The following is a 10,044-nucleotide window of genomic DNA, read 5'->3' as shown; positions in this document are numbered from 1 at the left end:
CCGACGAGAGTGAGAACCGGCCTCTGTTTGAAAAGAGGGCGCCTGAGGAAACGGCAACTTCGCGCTCCGCTTGTGGCCTCTACGCGGCGCGCACGACTGTAATATTTTGCAGAGCAGTTAATTCATAGCCGTGTCAGCTTTCCGCAGGATGTGTTTTTTCAACAAGCCCAAGGGGTGCTTCATGACCCCTTTAACATTTTTATGTATATACAGTGTACAATGCGCTGCGCTCGCGTCACCCGCGCACGTGTGTGGGTGACGTCACACCGGAAGCTGCATCATTCACCAGTATGGAACACGTACTAGCAAAATAAATGCTATTTACAATTTTTAAAGAGAAGAGCATAATACAGAATTTTAAACAAAGTGATATCTCGTACCTCACGGATCATGATTGCGGCACCGCTCGGTCGCTTCGTTTTTCTCTCCATTATATATTGTGTAGAAGAACGATGTATTCTTGTCAAGTTGCACTGGGTCTTCGTCTTCGAACCGGGTCTTCGTTAAAACACAGTTCAAGCGCCGCCATGTTAAGCTCACAGTTGAATTGTCGCCGTATTGAGCTCCTCCTGAAGACACCCACGCTTATCCGAATGGAGGCGTGCGGTGTCAGCGCTCTGTTCAGCCGAAGTAATTTATTCAGCCGCCAGGCGCGTACCTGCAACCTTAATTCGAAATAGTCGAGCTTAACGACATTTTTATAGACTATACAATAACCACTTCAGTGTCAATCTACCAACGCCTGTCAAATGGGGATAGGGAACGCTTGAATGCTGTGAAGTCTGGTCACGCTCCGGAATGACATGTTCTGTGCACCTTCAAGTAATCGCATGAGTATGTGGCGGAATGTTATTTCATTAGGCGGTGAATGCAGACGATGGTAATTCTACCGGCTTTCCGAGCTTCAGGCTTGCTCTTCATCCAGTATGGGCTTGAATTTGATCCAGGGCCCTCGCGAGGCTCGCACACCATCGAGTAGAAGCGAAGCTCGAGGTTCTCCTGAAACCATTTGCAACACATCCTTGTTAACCTTGCTTAAATTTTGATGAAATTCGGAATCGGCAATGGTCTGATGTATCTATCACAATTGTAGGGAGAGCCAAAAGGGAGGTCTAAGTACAGCGCATGCATGACTTCAGTGAAGAGCACTCAGTGCATCCTTAGCTAACGAACGAGCTAACACGCAGCGCTGCCTCAGTAAAAAGAGATCAAGAGTGAAGACGAAAGCCAGCGGCTGGGGCAGTGGCTTCACGTCGTTTTCGCGCCCATTCGCGCTTCGTCGACACCCCTTGAATCCCGCTATTCTTTCTTCGTCAGCGAACGACACGCGCCCGTCTCATAGCGAGTACAAAGGGCTACCGTAGAGTTACTGCATATTTTAGGTAGCATATACAGTAACTCTAGGCTACCGGTGATGACAGCGCTAGCACGACTGGTGGGAAGTGCCGCCGCCGAGTATCGCGACACTTGTTAAAAACTGTTCTACGCGTCGTTTTGTGCGCGTTCGCGAACCAGACCTTTTCACAGGAGAGAAAAAACGCCGCCATGCTGGGCTGCGCGCGGGAGTACAAAGGCTGACGTCACAACCTCGGCGGTGCATTTCTGGGGTCACGCCTATTTAGCGCAGCCGAGATAGGATTATGGCGGCGCCCAGGGAGCCGTCTGTGAAAAGGTTGGATACAACTTAAGACGACCGAAGCGCAGCAGCCGATCCCCCTACGCGGCTAAAGAAATAGTCCCGCTCATGCACTCGGCAATCTTCACTGAAGACGGGGTTACCAGCCGTCCTCTCATAGGCGTGCGCAGGGGGGGGCAAGGGGGGCGAGAAGGGGGGGCGCAAAGTCAGCCCTATCATTGTAGGGGGGGCGAGAAGAGGGGCCAAAGGCAGCCGCATACATTGACATAATAGGGAGGGGGCGGCGAACCTTCGTCCCCCCTGAAGGGAACCCTGCGCACGCTTATGCTTCTCATGACGTCCGTATGTAGTGCGCGCCCATTGGTACAGGTTTGTGTGCATACGCCTTTGAGGAGTAAATGCCGCGGACTTGTAGAGTTGTATCCGGCTATAGCCATATACTCTTCAACGTAAAAATTTGTTGGGCCTGGATATAAGAAATTCAAGAGAGCACTAACGAAGGAAAAGCTTAAGTGGCGTAGACAGGGGGTGCACACCGGGCGATCCGTGAAAAGAAATAAAACAGCGTGCAGTGCCGTAGAAGGGGTGCACCCTTCTAGTATTCGCACACACTTTACATCATGCGAATGAAAGTTAACTGGAAGAACTATTACACATTCATCATTGAAATATGCAATACATAGCTCTCGTGATCAGAAAGCGAAACGAGCGTGCGTACAGTGAGATGAGAGCAGCATCGATGCAGGGTAATTCTTGTTTGAAAAAATGGTTTTGTTGGACACCTCAACAGTGCCATACAAAAGGCAGCAGAGGCGAAACGAGTGGAAATGGAAGGTGCGCACAGCTCACACGTTGTGCCAGTCGTGCTCACCTTCTGAGAAGGACCGGGCTCCAGGCGGAAGCGTTCCACGATGCGGCCCACAGTGTAGATGATCTCGATCAGCGCAAGCCTCTTGCCGATGCAGTTGCGGGGCCCTTGACCGAATGGCTGGTACGCCATGCCGTGCTGCTGGGCCACATTTTCCGGCAGGAACCTGCGCGGAAAAATGGTCGCGTGACTTGACTGGAGAGCGTGAAGCGGTTATCTTTGTTAGGCGATACAAACTTCTTGTTTAGCCTTATTGTCTATCTATGCCCAAGTGACGAGCACGCGCGCAATGGTGCGCAGACGTCGAGCAGGTAAGATTTTATCAGCCAGTGGCGTAGCCAGGGGGTGGCACACCGTGCCCGTGTCACCCCCGAATTTTCTTTCCATTTTTCTTTTTTTATTTTGCCATGGATACGAGCACAAATGACAGTCGCCCCACATCTGCCTGCCTGGCCCCCACTTCAGATAAAAAAGGAGCCCCACCACCCAAACAAAAAATTTCTGCCTACGCCCTGATGACATACTATACTGAATCAGTCTGTATGCTGCTGTCGAAATAAACACAGCACCGACCAGAGTAGAAATGTTTCATTCAAAAAGACGTTTCTGCTCCCGCACGGGAGCCTTGTTCACAATGATCATCATTTGTAAGGCTCCGTGCAGGAGGCGAAAAGTCTTTGCTAAATGATATCATTTCTGTTTTGGTCGGCGCTCCGTTTCTTTTTAGATGCGAAGCATCATGGTGGAGTTCAAACGGTGGTGGTGGTGTGTGGCGTGACCAACCTTACTGCGCATGCGCAAACCCTTCCACAACCTCCTCTCCATTTTCCACCCTCCCCTTTCCCTCCCCCTCTCTCACTTCCCCTCTGAAACGCGGGCGGACATGCCGAAACTATGGGGCTAGACCATACCGAAACGCTGCTTCGCATCGCCTCATGGTCCCCTTTAGCGGTGATGGTGTGATTTTTCTTTCGTAAGTGTTCTGTTACCCGTCTAAAGCGCGAGACAGACGGTACGACTTTCATGCGATGGCCGGCCGACGCGGCGGTGGGGGAGGGGGAATGGTGGCTGTCCGATGCTATGAAAGGTCACCATTCCGGTCAACCTATATGCAGTTCGATGTCATGAGAAGGGCCTGAGCAGTACCAGTCTTTTTGGCAGTGTTAGGCAGAATCTGTATATCAGAAGCGTAGCCAGAAATTTTTTCGGATGGGGGTGGGGGAGGGTCAACCGTTTTTTGTATGTTCGTGCATTGCATTTGTACGTGTGCGTGTATATGTACACAAATTTTGGTAAGGGGGGTTGGAACCCCCCCCCCCCATGGCTACGCCCCGTTAATAAGATCCGACCGCATCGATATCGTGTTCACAACACGTGGAACAAGGAAAGCTTGTCATCTGGTCATAAGCCAGCATTTTGCAACTTTCCGTTTTTATTTCAGAGAAACATCCGAGTTCCGATACCTTCGAGCCACATCCGAGACGATGTGCGAAAGGAAATAGTGAAATGGTCCGTGGCCATCGCATGGTCCTGGCTTGTATCCGATTCACCGGGCTCCTGACTTGAGATGAGGCTTGCGCGCTATCTTTAAAACATTTGCGCTGACTTTCGAAGAGATTTAGAGTGAGAGAGCCGAGAATGTAGAAATGTAAACACACAAAATAACCTCTTAGCTCCTCCTTGACTGAGCGAAGCTGATAATCTCTCGCAACGATCTTCAATCCGTTTAGGGGCGACGCACCTTAAGGCCGAGGCTTGTCCGTCCGTTTAGCGTCCGTGCGCACGGCACAGCACCGTGCAAAATCGAAACATCAGGTTTGACAATAGACGTCAATCATAATTGTGACGAAACAATATAAGACACCTGCAAGCACAAATCCTCTATAGTAGTCGGTGACATCAACGTACCTTATGGACCTTAGGACCTAGCTTTGTCGTCGACTCGCACTGTCGCTGCCATGGTATATAGAAAAACCGTCTGTAGTGGAAACTATATGTGTATATGTGAACAAAAGAAAGGTTTACAATAGACGAATATAAATCATAATTGTGACAGAACAACATAAAACACCTACAAGCACAAACCCTTATACTAGTCGGCGACTTCAACGTAGACATTATGAACTTGGGACCTAGCTTTGTCGTCGACTCTTTATGTCACTTTACGTCATCAATTTACATATGGGGAAACGCTCGGGTAACGTAGGGTTACTCACCCATACGATACCCAGAGCTTTGCCCACTCGTCATGATTCCGTCGTGGAGATGCGTGGTTTTTTCCAACCTTTCATCCAACTATTTCCTGCATGACAGTTTTGAACGAGAAGTAACGAGGAAAAATACGCAGCCTTGCGTCACTGCTTATACGCGTATGTATGTCTACAGTGGTTAATTCGCTAAATAATTTCATATGTCTTGTCACTGTGAATACGGGCGTAAACGTTGTTGAACGTATATTTGTTCTAGCAATGGTTATGTACAAAACGACGAATGCGAAGTAAGCGCACGAAGCTGCGCTACATTTCGACGCTCGGGTCAAAGCTTAGCTGATGTTCCGTACCTATCGGGATCGAATCGTTCGGGTTCAGTCCATGCCTTGGGGTCCTTCTGGACCACCATGGTCGGGGACATGATGCTCAGACCGGCGCTGTACTTCACGCCTTTGTATTCGAAGTCTTCTCGTGCAGACCGAGTGACGAACCTGCGTTCGAGTCGCGCATCGTTAAGCCACGCGATTCAGCATACGTGCCTCTTAAGTGGCGCCATAAGAGTCTTATACGCACGCAACTACCACAGGGAAGACACGCAGCGTCTCATCCACCACGCACGACAGGTACTTGAGGCCTTGCGTCACCGCCGTGTAGTCCAGGGAACCCTGCACCAACGTTAGTTATGCGACAGTAAACACCAGTTGTTTTTAGAACGGTGTCATGTAAGTTCAAATTGAATGGTATAGGTTAGGAGTCTCAAACTCGCCTCAACTAGCGGGCCGCAGTCACAATATTTAGAAATTTAGTCGCCCTCAAGTGCCGGAACAGTGAGGAATATTGGTGCGGGTGGCGGAGGAGTTTGAACAGGTCAGCTGACGCGTTGCCATTTGAAAGAAGGCCCTTCCTATATATCTCGTATATGGGTCGTTTCTGAAGGGCATTTGGCGTCGAGATTCGAGAAACAACGATACAACAGCATTAGAATGCCGACATCTCACTGGAAAGTGCATATAGAATATTTTAATGAAGGTGAAACACAGGGGCGTAGCCAGAAATTTTTTTCGGGGGGGGTTCAACCATACTTTATGTATGTTCGTGCGTGCGTTGTATGTGTGCGTGCCTATATACGCAAGCAAAACTGAAAAATTCGGGGGGGGGGGGGGTTTGAACCCCCCAACCCCCCCCTTGGCTACGCCCCTGGTGAAACATCATAACGTCAAAAGTCTTAAAAATGTTCGTGCCCCAGCATCCGGTTATTGAAAATTCTTCATGAATATACAGATGATATCGAAGTTTAAAGAAAATGATGGCACTCCTTACATGTTAAAGAAAATATGGCAAAAATGTAATCCGGATCCGAGCAACAGAATTACCAAAAACAAGATGGCAAACTCAAAAAGCCCCCGAAAATTGCATTCTGCGCAAGTCGCATTGTAAAGGTAAAATTTAAAGTTTGCTTACGCGGAATATTTTCGTTTTCTTTCTGCTTTTCCTTGCTTCATGGGAGCTGGGGCAACTATATGGTTATCTTGAGAATCCGGCCTCACTGAACTCATCACGGGAACACCATTCGCAAGCAGCTTTGCTGTTTTCGACCAACTCCAGACAATGCGCGCTGGACAGCCACCCCGTGCCCTAAGCACAATTTTAACCGTTTTCCAGTTTAAATCCAAGTTCGATTATTATATAGAATATAGAAACTCAACTTGATAAAGCAAAAAAGAAAGAAAATCGGTAATTTTGAAATAAAAATTTGATTCTCTCGCGTTTTTGAAATACGATTTCCTTTTAAACTCGACTGTTATACTCGGTTACAACCAAAGAAAGAAAGACAGCTCCGCACGCTGCCAACGCTGCCCTTCCCATCCAATAGAGCTTACTCATTTTCCTGACATCAAGCACTTCTCGAGTGTTTCACATAGATGACTCTCCCATATAGACGCACGTTTGTGTCGCTGGTTTTAGGTCGGAAACTCGAACGTCCCCGTAAATTTCGTCAGGGATTCTGAGATCGCTCCTCAGCCAAACGATGTTTTATAACGACCAGCCTTTAAATGGACACTAAAAAGATAAGCGATTTTTCTAATATAGCAAATTACTCTTTCACAACTCCAATATCACTACGCTTGCCGCGAGAAAACACTTGGTAAGCAAGGAAACGCGCAAAATGAAAATGCGTGTGGTGACCTTGAAATTCCCGCACCAAACACCGTGACGTCATAGATTTTTGACCGCGCCTTCTATGTCCTAGGTTGTTCCTAGTCGGTAAAAATGGAGCACATTGACCGGGGCCATAGACTCAACATACCAAGTTTCAGGAAATTTCGTTTAGCCCATGTGGCCAAAAATACGAAAAATACATGGTGAAATCCGTGACGTCACGTGCGAAGTATTCAGCGCAAAATTTCAAAATGAGACTGACCTTGATTTTATTCGCTATGAATAGACAGATGATGGTGAAATTAACGACATTAGAGTTCTCAGATTACAATTTATCAATACAAATCGATTCGTTGTTTCACATCAGTGTCCAAAATGCGTAGTATTTACATTAGCTGCGAAAAAGCACTAACGGCTCGAGCGGGAACCAGCTGTCATTGGCAGGTGAAGGGCCGTTTTTCTGTTAGCGGAATTTACATTCTTTCTTAGGTTGTAACCGAGTATAGTTTTTTTTTTTTTTTTTTTTGCAGCCAGAAGGAAATATGAGCCGCAGAGGACGGGAACAGCCTTTATGCACTTACGTATTTTCTTCTGACTTGTTTCACTTCTTCCCTGACTCTCTCCTGGATGTCGAGGTGATTTGCGAGCATGTAGCACACGAAGCTCAGAGCCACGGAGGTCGTACCGAAACTGCAACGGGAGAGCAGAGTGCACGTCATGTAGTTAGTCCATGCCTTCGCCCTCCTTTCCGGCTAGATTTTGTTGTCTAAGGCTTTGGAAACCTCGTTACGAGCGAAAAGCGCGGGAAAAGCGTGCATGAGTTGTCCGTCCACAATGGCAGTGCACACTATAACGTGGAAAAATAAATAAAACTGAAACAGAATAAAAATTAAAAAAAAGAACGATCATAACTTCAGAAACAAATAATGAGAGCCTGAAGACCCTGCAGGAAGCAAAGAAGCAAACCACGAACTCTAGCACCCAGGCCTAATACGGCAATCATTACACCATAAACACCGTTTTTATTGTGTACGCCATAAACGCCGCCGTGGATGTGGTTAAGAATTTCCCGCGTGCACGCTAGCGCGTTGAGTGGCTGACGCGTTTCATTCCGTATCGAGTACTGTCAGCCCGTCTACGTCTTCTGCTGCAGCAATTCGCGCAATGCTTAGCCGCTTGATAGCGCAGCCGAGAGTTGACGTGCCATACCAAATTGAATATTATGCTTATCCATTAACCATTGTACTTATATTCTTCATCAAGAAGGACCCTTAATTTTATATGCTGCAAGCTTTCTTTAGCTACCTCTCGGACATTTAGACCGACCAACTGGCTGTGACGTGACATATCACACACACACCACACACACACACACCCACACACACACACACACACACACACACACACACACACACACACACACACACACACACACACACACACAAAGTGCGGTGCGCACACGAGCATACACACGAGTGACGTCAACGCAGTGCACATGCACACAAAATGAACATAATAAAAAGTTTTAAGCAAAATGTTCCAAATGTGTGATAGGAAGTCGGGGCCCCTACAATCGGCTGTAAACTGAGAACAAGTTTAAGCTCCACCCACGGAGCCGCGGTGCACTTCACGTCGGCAATAAGAGACCCGTGCAGGCTGATTTTCGTTCGGAGAGTAAGTACTTTCTCTCTGTGAATGTAAACACTAGGCATACTGGAAAATATGTTTAGCTGCGCCTATCGAGATATCTACGGTTATGGTTGCCAGAACGTTCAAGTTTTTGATATAAAGCCAACGGCACAAACGCACGCTTGCGTGGCAAAATAGGCAATTTTGAAAACACGGAAATTTTGACATCACGAAAAAGAGCGAGCGCAATAGCATCAGCGCAAGCCCTCTTTGGCTGGTGCAGCGGCAGCGCTTACGTATACTTGCTTTTACATTGAAAGCGACTGCTGTACAAAAGCCCGATGATAAACACTACGCCACATATGCGGTTGCGGTGAATACTTCTGGTGAGATATAGCGCCTCGTCCTTCCTAAAAAAGAAAATCGGTAGCGTGTTACACGGTGTAGCACTTGAAGGCGAAAGCCTCTGCACATTTCGTGGTGCATTAAGTGACACAATCGCGGACCAGCGATCCTGCAGAACACGACGAGCTGCAGTGAGGGAGACGCGCACTAAATTACCTTGACACAGTGACCTCCGGGGTGGGCCCACCTTTCGCCAAGCGACTTGAACACGACATGACGTCATGCCATGTCTCCACGATTTTCAGCGATCTGTGACGTCATGACGACGCCACAAGATGACGCCAAAACAAACCGTTCTTTCTGCAGGCGACACTCGCTCGGAGGTCACGTGGGCTCTTGTAACACTTTTTGCGCCTGCGGGTTTTGCTCAAGTTCACCATACGAGCCCTTTGAGGCTTTCGTCTTTTATTATTATTATTATTATTGTTATATGTTGTTAAGGCTTTCGTCTTAATCAGCACTTTTCCTAGTTTCCATTGTATGGGAATCCTGCCTTGGCGGCGTTTTACCAACAGAAAGACGAGTAGCACATATGCGAATCATCGCATTGAGAAGTTACTAGGCTAGGCGTGACCTTACCCAGCGATTAGAAGCATTGCCGTGTTAACAGACACTTCCGTTGAGGACATCTTCTTGTCGACTTTGAACACACCTGAAACAAACAAATTACGGCAGCAAATAGTTGTTTATTAATCGCAACTCAATAACAACTGCCGCTTTTTCCGCTAATTTAGGAGTAAAAAAATATTCAGCGTTGATGATGTGTTTGGTTTTTCTTACATGTTTCGAGTTTGTTGCTTTTTTCGAAGGCGAGTTTACTCTGCCATACAAATCTCCTGTATGCAGAGACCGCTCTGAGCAAGTGTGAAGCTCAGCAAATGCTGATAAGAGATTTTAATTTGATATTAAAGTTAATTTTCCCATGGCGCACCTACTGACATCGACACTAGCTTGACGTCAGGCTACAGTACAAATTCTGGTGACTTCACGCAGCAGTCTGGCTAGTTGTAATGACGTTAGGTAACAAAACTTCCAAGATGGTCGCTTGTGCGTCATCAAAACTTCCAAAATGGCCGCTTGTGCGTCACCAATGGAGCCACAGTGCGGAGCAGCCATGGAAACGTCACTATATATTG

General features: G+C 47.4%; 1 pseudogene; it reads right to left on the bottom strand.

Moving 5' to 3' along the window:
* Positions 1-289: 289 nt before the first annotated feature.
* The window catches only part of LOC119376743 (cytochrome P450 3A4-like), a 30,316-nt pseudogene continuing 20,561 nt past the window's right edge, over positions 290-10,044 (bottom strand).

This window comes from Rhipicephalus sanguineus, unplaced genomic scaffold (genome assembly GCF_013339695.2).
Source record: "Rhipicephalus sanguineus isolate Rsan-2018 unplaced genomic scaffold, BIME_Rsan_1.4 Seq216, whole genome shotgun sequence".
Classification (NCBI taxonomy): Eukaryota; Metazoa; Arthropoda; class Arachnida; order Ixodida; family Ixodidae; genus Rhipicephalus; species Rhipicephalus sanguineus.
Note: the sequence above shows the minus strand (reverse complement) of the source record. Positions and strands in the feature narration are given on the sequence as shown.